Consider the following 12,513-nt stretch of genomic DNA (forward strand, 5'->3'; position numbering starts at 1 on the left):
GGAATTCTTGCTCAGTTGCCCAAGCTGGTCTCAAACTTATGATTCTCCTACCTCAGTCTCCTGCGGTGCAACAGGCTGCACCACCTTGCCCAGCATTGTATGCTTAGACCGCTAAGTCCTGGGTGAATTATAAGACACAGGCAAAGATAAAAATCCTGAAACCCTTGAAATGGTTGTTTAGGATAGCAAGAAATCACAAATATCAAGATTTTCATCAATACTGGATATTCTATACAAATTATGGTGTATTATATACAAATATTATGCAGTTCTTATAAAGGATGATAGATACCTATATTTATTAACATGAAAATATGAGATTAATATATTGTTTAGCTTAAAAAACAAAATAAAAAATAAAATCTAACCTATTTTTCTTTAAATTTATTTGTGAATACATGAATTTTGAAAATTTGGAACCTTACTGACATGTTAACAACGTATCTCTTGGGGGATATAGAATATGATTGTTACTTCTTTATGCCTTTCTCTATGGCATGGATCTTTTATAAAAACTACTTTTATATACTCAAGTTAGCAATTAAGAAAGTTTCCTTTGTGGAAATTTGGTTTTGTTAAACTGACAGAGGAGCTACAAAATGAATTTTTTATTTTAATGACACAGTTTTGTTTTAATAACAACAGACCCAGTTCCAGAGAGAGAAAGCGCCTGAAGAGGAGCTGGAGCTCAAGCAGGTCCCCAGGGCTCCGCGGGCGCCTTTTCCTGCCTCTTGATGGCCCAGAGGAAAGCGTGTCCCCAGGAGGCTACTCTTCCTCTTGGTGGCACGATGCCGTCTTATCGGCAGCCACGATCACAGAATCATTCGAGGACTTGACACCTGGACTGGATTTGATCGAACGTCGCTCTTCTTCCATTCTTTACTTCACCGCGGTCCGCCGCTCGCCGTCACAGTTGGGCTCGGGTGTTTCAACAGACCACCGCGTTATGACCCAGGTACAGCCAAGGTCACGGCTTTTATTTTAATTAATTAATTAACTAATTAATTAATTATTTTGCAGAGCTGGGATCGAACCCAGGGCCTCGCGCTTGCAAGGCAAGCACCCTACCCACGAGCTATCTCCCCAGCAGGACGCGGCTCTGGGGCAGGCGTCGGACTTCACGTGCAGCTGGCATCCCCTCCCGCCGGCAGGACGCGGAGCCGCTGGGGCCCAGGCTGCTGCGAGCAGGGCGCCTGCGCTCTGGAGGCCGGTGCGGGGTCCGCGTCCCCATGAGGGCCGGGCGGCGGCATCCAGGTGACTTGACCACAGCCTCTGCGGGAGCTGCGGGAGCCGCTGCTCCGGAGGCCGCCTCCAAACCTCTGCTCCAGGTCTCTCCGGACAGACTCTCTTGTTCCTCCAGTTTTGTTACTTTTTTCTGTGTTCAAACTGTCAGAAGAACACCTAGCAAAGGTTTTCTTCCACGATGAAGGTCCTCTATGCACAGTCTTGTTTCCTTTGCAGTGTAAAAGATTTTTAATTAGATGCCATCCCATTTAGTAACTCTTGTCTGTATTTCCTGAGCTTTAGTGGTCCTATTGAGAAACTGGTGACTTGTGCTTTTATGTTGCAGTGTTGGCCCTACATTTTCCTATACAAGTTGCATATTTGCTGGCTTAATTCCTAGGGCTTTGATCCATTTTGTGTTGGTTTTTGTGCCAGGTGAGAAGTAAAGGTCTAGTCTCATTCTTCTACACATGTATAACCAGTTTCCCGGCACCATTTGTTTTGAAAGGCTGTCTTTTCTCCAGGGTATGTTTTTGGCACATTTGTCAAGGATCAGATGACTGCATCTGAGTGGTTTTGTCTCTGTATCTTCTATTTTGTACCGTTGGTCTGTGTGTCTATTCTTATGCCAGTACCATGCAGTTTTTGTTAGTATAGCTCTGTAATATAATTTGAAGTCTGGTATTATGATGCTTCCACCATTGATTTTTTTTTTTTTTTTCTTAGAATTGTTCAGGCTATTCTGTGTCTTCTATTTTATTTATTTATTTATTTATTTATTTATTTTTATTGTAAACAAATGGGATACATGTTGTTTCTCTGTTTGTACATGGAGTAAAGGCATACCATTTGTGTAATCATAAATTTACATAGGGTAATGTTGTTTGATTCATTCTGTTATTTTTTCCCTTCCCCCCACCCCTCCCACCCCTCTTTTCCCTCTATACAGTCCTTCCTCCATTCTTGCCCCCCTCCCTAACCCTAACTCTAACCCTAACACTAACCCCTCCCACCCCCCATTATGTGTCATCATCCACTTAACAGCCAGATCATTCGTCCTTTGGTTTTTTGAGATTGGCTTATCTCACTTAGCATGATATTCTCCAATTTCATCCATTTGCCTGCAAATGCCATAATTTTATCATTCTTTATGGCTGAGTAATATTCCATTGTATATATATGCCACAGTTTCTTTATTCATTCATCAATTGAAGGACATCTAGGTTGGATCCACAATCTGGCTATTGTGAATTGAGCAGCTGTGAACATTGATGTGGCTGTATCTCTATAGTATGCTGATTTTAAGTTCTTTGGGTATAGGCCAAGGAGTGGGATCGCTGGGTCAAATGGTGGTTCCATTCCAGTTTTCTAAGGAATCTCCACACTGCTTTCCAGAGTGGCTGCACTAATTTGCAGCCCCACCAGCAATGTATGAGTGTACCTTTCTCCCCACATCCTCACCAACACCTGTTGTTGCTTGTATTCTTGATAATCACCATTCTAATTGGGGTGAGATGGAATCTTAGGGTGGTTTTGATTTGCATTTCCCTTATTACTAGAGATGTTGAACATTTTTCCATATGTTTGTTGATTGCTTGTAGATCTTCTGTGAAGTGTCTGTTCATTTCCTTAGCCCATTTGTCGATTGGGTTATTTGCATTCTTGGTGTAGTTTTTTGAGTTCTTTATAGATTCTGGAGATTAGTGCTCTATCTGAAGTATGATTGGCAAAGATTTTCTCCCACTCTGTAGGTTCTTTCTTTGCATTGCTGATAGTTTCCTTTGCTGAGAGAAAGCTTTTTAGTTTGAATCTATCCCAGTTATTGATTCTTGCTTTTATTTCTTGTGCTATGGGAGTCCTGTTGAGGAAGTCTGGTCCTAAGCCTACATGTTGAAGCTCTGGACCTACTTTTTCTTCTATAAGATGCAAGGTCTCTGGTCTGATTCCAAGGTCCTTAATCCATTTTGAGTTTAGTTTCGTGCACGGTGAGAGATATGGGTTTAGTTTCATTCTGTTGCATATGGATTTCCAATTCTCCCAGCACCATTTGTTGAAGAGTCTATCTTTTCTCCATTGCATATTTTTGGCCCCTTTGTCTAGTATGAGAAAATTGTATTTATTTGGGTTTGTGTTCGTGTCCTCTATTCTGTACCATTGATCTACCTTTCTATTTTGGTACCAATACCATGCTGTTTTTGTTACTATTGCTTTGTAGTAGAATTGAAGATCTGGTATTGCGATACCCCCTGCTTCGCTCTTTCTGCTAAGGATTGCTTTAGCTATTCTGGGTTTCTTATTCTTCCAGATGAATTTCGTAATTGCTTGCTCTATTTCTGTAAGGTACGTCATTGGGATTTTAATTGGAATTGCATTGAATCTGTATAGCACTTTAGGTATTATGGCCATTTTGACAATATTAATTCTTCCTATCCAAGAACATGGGAGATCTTTCCATCTTCTAAGGTTTTCTTTAATTTCTTTCTTTAGTGTTCTGTAGTTCTCATTGTAGAGGTCTTTCACCTCTTTTGTGAGATTGATTCCCAAGTATTTTATTTTTTTTTGGAGGCTATTGTGAATGGGGTCATTTTCCTAACTTCTCTTTCTGAAGATTCATCACTTACGTATAAAAATGCATTGGATTTATGAGCATTGATCTTGTAACCTTCTACCTTACTGAATTCATTTATGAGTTCTAAAAGTTTTCTGGTGAAATTTCCTGGTTCCTCTAAGTATATAATCATATCATCAGCAAATAGGGATAGTTTGAGTTCTTCTTTTCCTATTCGTATCCCTTTAATTTCTTTAGTCTGTCTAATTGCTCTGGCTAGAGTTTCAAGGACAATATTGAATAGAAGTGGTAAAAGAGGGCATCCCTGTCTTGTTCCAGTTTTTAGGGGGAATGCTTTCAGTTTTTCACCATTTAGAATGATATTAGCCATAGGCTTAGTATAGATGGCCTTTACAATGTTAAGGAATGTTCCCACTATCCTTATTTTTTCTAGTGTTTTGAGCATGAAGGAGTGCTGTATTTTATCAAATGCTTTTTCTGCATCTATTGAAATAATCATGTGATTCTTGACTTTAAGTCTACTGATATGGTGAATTACATTTATTGATTTCCGAATGTTGAACCAACCTTGCATCCCTGGGATGAAACCCACTTGATCATAGTGCACTATCTTTTTAATGTGTTTTTGTATGCGATTTGCTAAAATTTTGTTGAGAATTTTTGCATCGATGTTCATTAAGGATATTGATCTGGAATTTTCTTTCCTCGATGTGTCTCTGTCTGGTTTAGGTATCAGGGTAATATTGGCTTCATAGAATGAGTTTGGGAGGGTTCCCTCCTTTTCTATTTCATGGAATACTTTGAGAAGTATTGGAATGAGCTCTTCTTTAAAGGTTTTGTAGAAATCAGCTGAGAACCCATCTGGTCCTGGACTTTTCTTTGTTGGTAGGCTTTTGATGACTTCTTCTATTTCATTACTTGAAATTGGTCTATTTAGATTGTGTATGTCCTCCTCGTTCAGTTTAGGCAATTCATATGTCTCTAGAAACCTGTTGATGTCTTTGAAATTTTCTGTTTTGTTGGAGTATAGATTTTCAAAATAGCTTCTAATTATGTTTTGTATTTCAATCGTGTCTGTTGTGATATTTCCTTGTTCATTCCAAATTTTAGTGATTTGGGTTTTCTCTTGTCTTCTCTTTGTTAGTGTGGCTAAAGGTTTATCAATTTTGTTTATTTTTTCGAAGAACCAACTATTTATTTTGTCAATTTTTTGTATTGTTTCTTTTGTTTCAATTTCATTGATTTCAGCTCTGAGTTTAACTATTTCCTGTCTTCTACTACTTTTGGTGTTGGTCTGTTCTTCTTTTTCTAGGGCTTTGAGCTGTAGTGTTAGGTCGTTTATTTGTTGAGTTTTACTTCTTTTTTTAAATGCGCTCCATGAAATAAATTTTCCTCTAAGTACTGCTTTCATAGCGTCCCAGAGATTTTGATATGATATTTCTTTGTTCTCATTTACCTCTAAGAATTTTTTAATTTCCTTCCTAATATCTTCTGTTATCCATTCATCATATAATAGCATATTGTTTAATCTCCAGGTGTTGGAGTAGTTTCTGTTTTTACTCTTTCATTTATTTCTAACTTCAATCCATTATGATCTGATAGAATACAAGGTAGTGTCTCTATCTTCTTGTATTTGCTGACATTACCTTCGTGGCATAATATATGGTCTATTTTAGAGGAGGATCCAGGTGCTGCTGAGAAGAAAGTGTATTCGCTCTTGGTTGGATGGTATGTTCTATAAATGTCTGTTAAGTCTAAATTATTGATTGTGTTATTGAGATCTATGGTTTCTTTGTTCAATTTTTGTTTGGAAGATCTGTCCAGTGGTGAAAGAGGCGTGTTAAAATCACCTAGTATTATTGTGTTATGGTCTATTTGGTTTCTGAAATTGAGAAGAATTTGTTTGACATACATGAATGAGCCACTGTTTGGGTCATAGATGTTTATGATTGTTATGTCTTGCTGATTTATGCTTCCCTTAAGCAGTATGAAATGTCCTTCTTTATCCCTTCTGACTAACTTTGGCTTGAAGTCCACATTATCTGAAATGAGGATGGATACCCCAGCTCTTTTGCTGAGTCCATGTGCATGGTATGTTTTTCCCCATCCTTTCACCTTTAGTCTATGGGTATCTCTTTCTATGAGGTGAGTCTCTTGCAGGCAACATATTGTTGGATCTTTCTTTTTAATCCAATCTGCCAGTCTATGTCTTTTGATTGATGAATTCAGGCCATTAACATTCAGGGTTATTATTGAGATATGATTTGTATTCCTGGTCATTTGGTTCTTTTTTTTTTTTTTTTGACACAACTTTGTTCCTCCTTTATTTAACAATTCCTTTAGGATAATTCCTCCCTTTGCTGATTTGTTTCTTTGTTTTTCATCTCTTCCTCATGGAATATTTTGCTGAGAATGTTCTGTAATGCTGGCTTTCTTTTTGTAAATTCTTTTAACTTTTGTTTATCATGAAAGGATTTATTTCATTGTCAAATTTGAAGGTAAGTTTTGCTGGGTATAAGATTCTTGGTTGGCATCCATTTTCTTTCAGGGCTTGAAAAATGTTGTTCCAGGCCCTTCTAGCTTTAGGGTTTGGATTGAAAAATCTACTGATATCCGTATTGGTTTCCCCCTGAATGTAATTTGGTTCTTTTCTCTCACAGCCTTTAAAATTCTGTCTTTATTTTGTATGTTAGGTATTTTCATTATAATGTGCCTTGGTGTGGGTCTGTTGTAATTTTGTGTATTTGGAGTCCTATAAGCCTCTTGAACTTGATTTTCCATTTCATTCTTCAGATTTGGGAAATTTTCTGATATTATTTCATTGAATAGATTGTTCATTCCTTTGGTTTGTTTCTCTAAGCCTTCCTCAATCCCAATAATTCTCAAATTTGGCCTTTTCATGATATCCCATAGTTCTTGAAGATTCTGTTCATGATTTCTTACCATCTTCTCTGTTTGGTCAACTTTGTTTTCAAGGTTAAATATTTTGTCTTCAATATCTGAGGTTCTGTCTTCCAGGTGTTCTATCCTGTTGGTTATGCTTTCTATGGAGTTCTTAATTTGGTTTATTGTTTCCTTCATTCAAGGATTTCTGTTTGGTTTTTTTTCAATATTTCTAACTCTTTATTGAAATGATCTTTTGCTTCCTGTATTTGCTCTTTTAACTGTTGATTGGTGCGATCATTGAATGCCTGCATTTGCTCTTTCATCTCATCCTTCAATGCCTGCATTTGCTCTTTCATCTCATCGTTTGCTTCCCTGATCATTTTAATTATGTACATTCTGAACTCCCTTTCTGTCATTTCTTCTGCCATGCTGTCATTGGATTTTATTGATGTAACATCTAGATTTGTTTGGGGCATTTTCTTCCCTTCTTTTCTCATATTGTTCAGGTATCAGTGCACCGCTGAGATATTGCAGATTTCCTCTATTGGCTTACAATGTCCCTGAAGATTTCTAGTATGTCCCCTCTTAGCCTTCAGTAGCCTGAAGTCTTGGAGGAAGTTGATAATGCGGTGCTCCACAAGGAAGCTGCCTCTCCAGGGGCGGTGGCCTTCAGGTGGGGTATATTCCCTGCTAGTGGGCAGCGGTGCCTCCACTTGTTGACCAATGGTCATCCAAAGGGGAACTAGGCTGAGGGCTGAGGCAAGGCCTGTTTGGGCCTATGTCTCTGGTTTTACCATCCTTGTAGGAAAACCTCACCCAGCAGGGAAGACTCACCCGGTCGGGAGGTCTTGCTGGTCAGTTCCCGTCCTAGAGGTTCCCCTCAATCCACAACTACCACCTGGGCTGGGTTGCCTTCCTCTGCAATGTTCCCAGGGACCCGGACCTACCTCCTGGGCCTGGGAGCCTCACCCTTCACAGATGAGTCTCCTTAGGCTGCCTCTCCTCAGAGAAGCTGCCCGCAGTCTTGGAACCTTCGTTCCACCATTCAGCTTGTCTGTGTGCAGCTCTTCCACCAAGAAGCCTCCTAGGTCCTGGGACCCTGCTCTGTACCTAATCACCTGGCTATGCGGCCCCTCCTCTAAGCAGCCACCTGGAGCCCCATACAGTCGCTCCAAGTCCCAGTGACCCGCCACACTCCTCTTCCTTTGGGCAGCCACCCAGTGTTCTGGTGCAGTTGCTAGGAGTCCAAGCAACTCACTGCGCACCTCCTCCTCCCAACAACCGCCCGTAACCCTGGTGCAGTCACTCCGAGTCCAGGTGACCCGCCGCACTCCTCCTCCTCCTCCGGGCAGCCCCCTGGGTGTTCAGGAGCGGTCGCTCTGAGTCCAAGTGACCCGCCGCACACCTCCTCCTCCGGGCAGCTGCCTGGAGCTCTGGTGCGGCCGCTTGGAGGCCAAGTGACCTGCCGCGCTCCTCCTCCTCCTCCAGGCAGCCCCCCGGTGTTCAGGAGTGGTCGCTCTGAGTCCAAACAACTCACCGCGCGCCTCCTCCTCTGGGCAGCCGCCCGTAGCCCTGGTGCAGTCACTCCGAGTCCAAGCGACCCGCCGCGCTTCTCCTCCTCCTCCAGGCAGCCTCCCGGTGTTCAGGAGCAGTCGCTCTGAGTCCAAACAGCTTGCCACACAGCTCCTCCTCTGGGCAGCTGCCCATAGCCCTGATGTGGCCGCTCCGAGTCCAAGCGACCCGCTGCGCTCCTCCTCCTCCTTCTCCAGGCAGCTCCCTGGTGTTCAGGAGCGGTTGCTCTGAGTCCAAACAGCTTGCCACACAGCTCCTCCTCTGGGCAGCCCCCCGGAGCCCCGGTGGGTTGCTCCGAGTCCCAGCATCATGCTGAGCAGCCTCCTCTACAATGCTCCCAGTTGTATGATGCTCCCAGTTGTCTGAGTTCACTGCTCCAGCAGGGGGAGGAGTGTCTCATTGGGCAACTCTACTTCACAAAGTTCCCTGTGTTCCAGGACTACCGCCCCATCCGGGACGCCTCCCCAATGGGAGAGACTCACCCAGTGGCTTTGAGTTGGTCCCAAATCTCTCAATATCTACTCTTCTTGAATCCTAAGTCCTGGAGCAACATGAAATGCAGCCACCCTCTAGTCCGCCATCTTGAAACCCTTTATTGTTCTGTGTCTTCTATTTTAGAAGTGTTTTTTTTTTTTCTAGTTCTGTGAAGAATGTCATTGGTATTTTGATGGAGATTTCATTGAATCTGCATATTGTTTTTGGTAGCATGACCATTTTAACAATATTAATTCTGCCTATCCATGAACATGGGAGGTCTTTCCATCTTCTTGTGTCTTCAATTTCTTTTTTCAGTGTTCTGTAGTTTGTATTGTAGATGTCTTTCATCTCTTTGGTTAGATTTATTCCTAGATATTTTATTTTATTGTTTTGAGGCTATTGTGAGTGGGATTATTTTCCTGATTTAATTCTCAGATTAATTACTGGTATATAGGAATGCTATTGATTTTTGTTGAGCAACCTGATACTTTGCTGAATTTGCTTATTACCTCTGTCTTTTGGTCCTTGGATCTTCTAAGTATAGGGTCATATCATCTGCAAATAGTGGTAATTTGACTTTTTCCTTTCCTATTTTTATTCCTTTTATTCCCTTCTCTTTTCTAAATGCTATGGCTAGAATTCCAAGTACTATATTAAATAGGAGTGGTGAGAGTGGACATCCTTTTCTTATTCCAGATTTGTAAAAAATGCTTTCAAATTTCCTCATTCACTAAGATATTGGCTTTGAGTTTTTCATATATAGATGTTACTTCTTAATATGTTGTTGAATATGATTTGCTAATATTTTATTAAGGAATTTTGCATCTTAATTCATCAGGGATATTGGTCTGCAGTTTTCTTTCACTGATATGTCCTTATCTGGTTTTGGTATGAGTGTGATATTTTTATGGTTTGGATGCAAGTATCCCCCAAAAGCTCATGTCTGAAATGGTGCAAGGTTCAAAGGAGAAATGATTGGGTTGGTTGTAAGAATCTTAACCCAACCAGTGATTTAATCCCATGATAGGTATTAATAGTGGTAACTGAAATGGTAGGGTGTGGCTGGAGAAGGTGGGAATTGGGGTGTAGCTTTGAATATATATTTGTATCTGGTAAGCAGACTCCCTCTCTGCTGCCTGATCACTATGTAAGCCACTTCCCTCTGCCACACTCTTCCACCATGTTGTTCCTGTCCACCTAGAACCCTGAGGAATGGAGCCAAATGTCTATGGATTCAAACCTCTGATACTGTGAGCCCTCAAATAAACACTTCCTCCTTTATAGTTGTGCTGGTTGGGTCATTTAGTCACAGCAGTAAAAAGCTGACTATAACAGATATTGACTTCAAAGAATAAATTTTGAAGTGTTCCATCCTTTTCTATTTCATGAAATCATTTGAAAAGCATTGGCTTTAGTTCTTTAAGGGTCTGACAGAACTCAGCTGAGAATCCATCTGACCCTTGGTTTTCTTTTTTGGAAGTTTTTTCCCCTCTTACTTCTTCTGTCTCATTGCTAGTTATTGGTTTGTCTAGGTTTTTTTTATAGTATTTTAAATCAGTTTTGGCAGTTTATATGTGTCTAAAACTGCATCCATTTCTCCTAGGTTTTCCAATTTATTAGTGTGTATGTTTTCAAAACATCCCCAATGTCTGGATTTCTATGATGTCTGTGATGATTTCTCTTTTTTCATTGGGACTTCTCTCTTTCTGTTGGTTAATTTGGCTAAGAGCTTATCAGTCTTATCTTTTAAAAGAGCAAACTTTTCATTTCATTGAACCTTTGTATTATATTTTATTCTCTATTTTATTGAATTTTGGCTCCGATCTTAAGTATTTCCTTCCTTTTACAGGTTTTGGAATTGTTTTTTCTTGTTTTTCTAGATCATGATGTCTTGTCATATTATTTGGGATCTTCCTGATTTTCTAAGGTAGAGACTCCTAGCTATGACATTCCTCTTAGAACTGTCTTCATAATGTCCCACAGATTCTGGTATAATGTATCACTAGTTTCATTTGAGTCTAATTTTTAAATGTCTTCCCTTATTTCTTATACCACCCACTCATCAAAAGTGTGTCATTCAATATTCATGAGTTTATATAGTTTATGTAGGGGGTTTTTTGGTGTTGATTTCTAATGTCATTCCATTATGATTTGATAAGATGCAAATAATTGCATCATTTTTTTTTATTTGATAAGAGTTTGTGGCCTAAAATATGATCTATCTTGAAGTAGATTCTATGATCAATGAAGAAGACAGTGTATTCACCTGTTGTTGGATAAAATAGTCCTTAGATGTCTGTTAGATACATTTGATTTATAGTATTTTTCAGATCCAAAGAGTCTTTGCTGAATTTATGTCTGGAAAAACTATCTTTTGGGGAGAGAGGTGTGTTTAATTCATCCATTGTTTTTGTATTGGGGTCTGTCTGAGGTTTTTAGTAGTGTCTCTTTCATGTAATTAGGTACACCAATATTTGGGGCATAAATATTTACATCATTGTATCTATGTATTAGATTGTTTTCTTTATCAGTCTGAGTGAGCTTCTCTGACTCCTCTAATTAGTTTTGGCTGGATTCTGCTTTGTCAGATATAAGAGTAGCTACTTTTGCTTGTTTTCAGTCTCCATTTCATGGTATATCAATTTCCACCCTTTCACCTTTAGTCTGTGGCTTCTTTGCCTATAAGGTGTCTCTTGCAAGCAACATAGATTGGATCTTGTTTTTAAATCTGTTCTGCCAGTCTACGTCTTTTAATTGGACAGTTGGAACCATTTATATTCAATGTTATTATAGAGGGATATTTATTAGTTTTTATCATTTTGATTTATCTCAAATGTTCAATTTGGTCCTGTTTCTCATTTGCTTAGCTACTCTTCAAATTATATTTGTTCATTTGTGAGCTCTGGGGTTTGTTGTTTTATTTCTTCTGTGTGAAGTATTTCTTTAAGCTTTATAGCACCAGCTTAGAAATCATAAATTCTTTTAGCTTCTTATCTTGGAAGGTTTTATTTTATTATTATTATTACTATTATTATTATTATTAACCTGGGATTAAACCCATAGGCACTTAACCACTGATCCATATCACCACCCAGCGCTTTTTATCTTTTTTTTTTTTTTTTTTTGAGACAGTTGTTTAGAGCCTTGATAAGTTGCTGAAGCTGGCTTTGAATTTGTGATCCTTCTGCCTCAGCCTCCCAAGCTACTGGGATACAGGTGTGTGCCACCATACATGACAAAAGTTTTATTTCTTATTTGATTTTGAAAGATAGTTTTGCTGGATATATCAACCATGGTTGACAGTTATTTTATCTCAGGACTTAAAATACATCTTTCCAAGCACCACTGGCCTTTAGAGTCTGTGCTGAGAAATCAGAAGTAAGGATGATTGACTTGTCTCTAAATGTGAGCTGATGTTTTTATCTTGAGGCTTTTAATATTCTATGTTTGTTCTGTATCTTTGGCATTTCAATTATTTTGTGTAGTGTAGAGGTCTTTTATGATTTTATCTATCTGAGGTTCTGAACACCCCCTGTATCTGGATGTCTATTTCATTCTCAAGGTTTGGAAAAAATTCTGATATTATTTCTCTGAAGAGTTTATCCAATCCATTAGCCTGCATTTCACAACCCTCAATTCCAGTGATCTTAAATTGATCTCTCAATGTTGTCACAGAGTTCTTATAAATTCTGATCATAGTTATTTGTTTTCTTTTCTTTAATGTTTGTCTGAATGTTCAAGGTTGGCCACTTTGTCTTCCAGTTCTGATTTTGTCTTCAGTATGG

This window comes from Sciurus carolinensis, chromosome 12, assembly GCF_902686445.1.
Source record: "Sciurus carolinensis chromosome 12, mSciCar1.2, whole genome shotgun sequence".
Taxonomy (NCBI): Eukaryota; Metazoa; Chordata; class Mammalia; order Rodentia; family Sciuridae; genus Sciurus; species Sciurus carolinensis.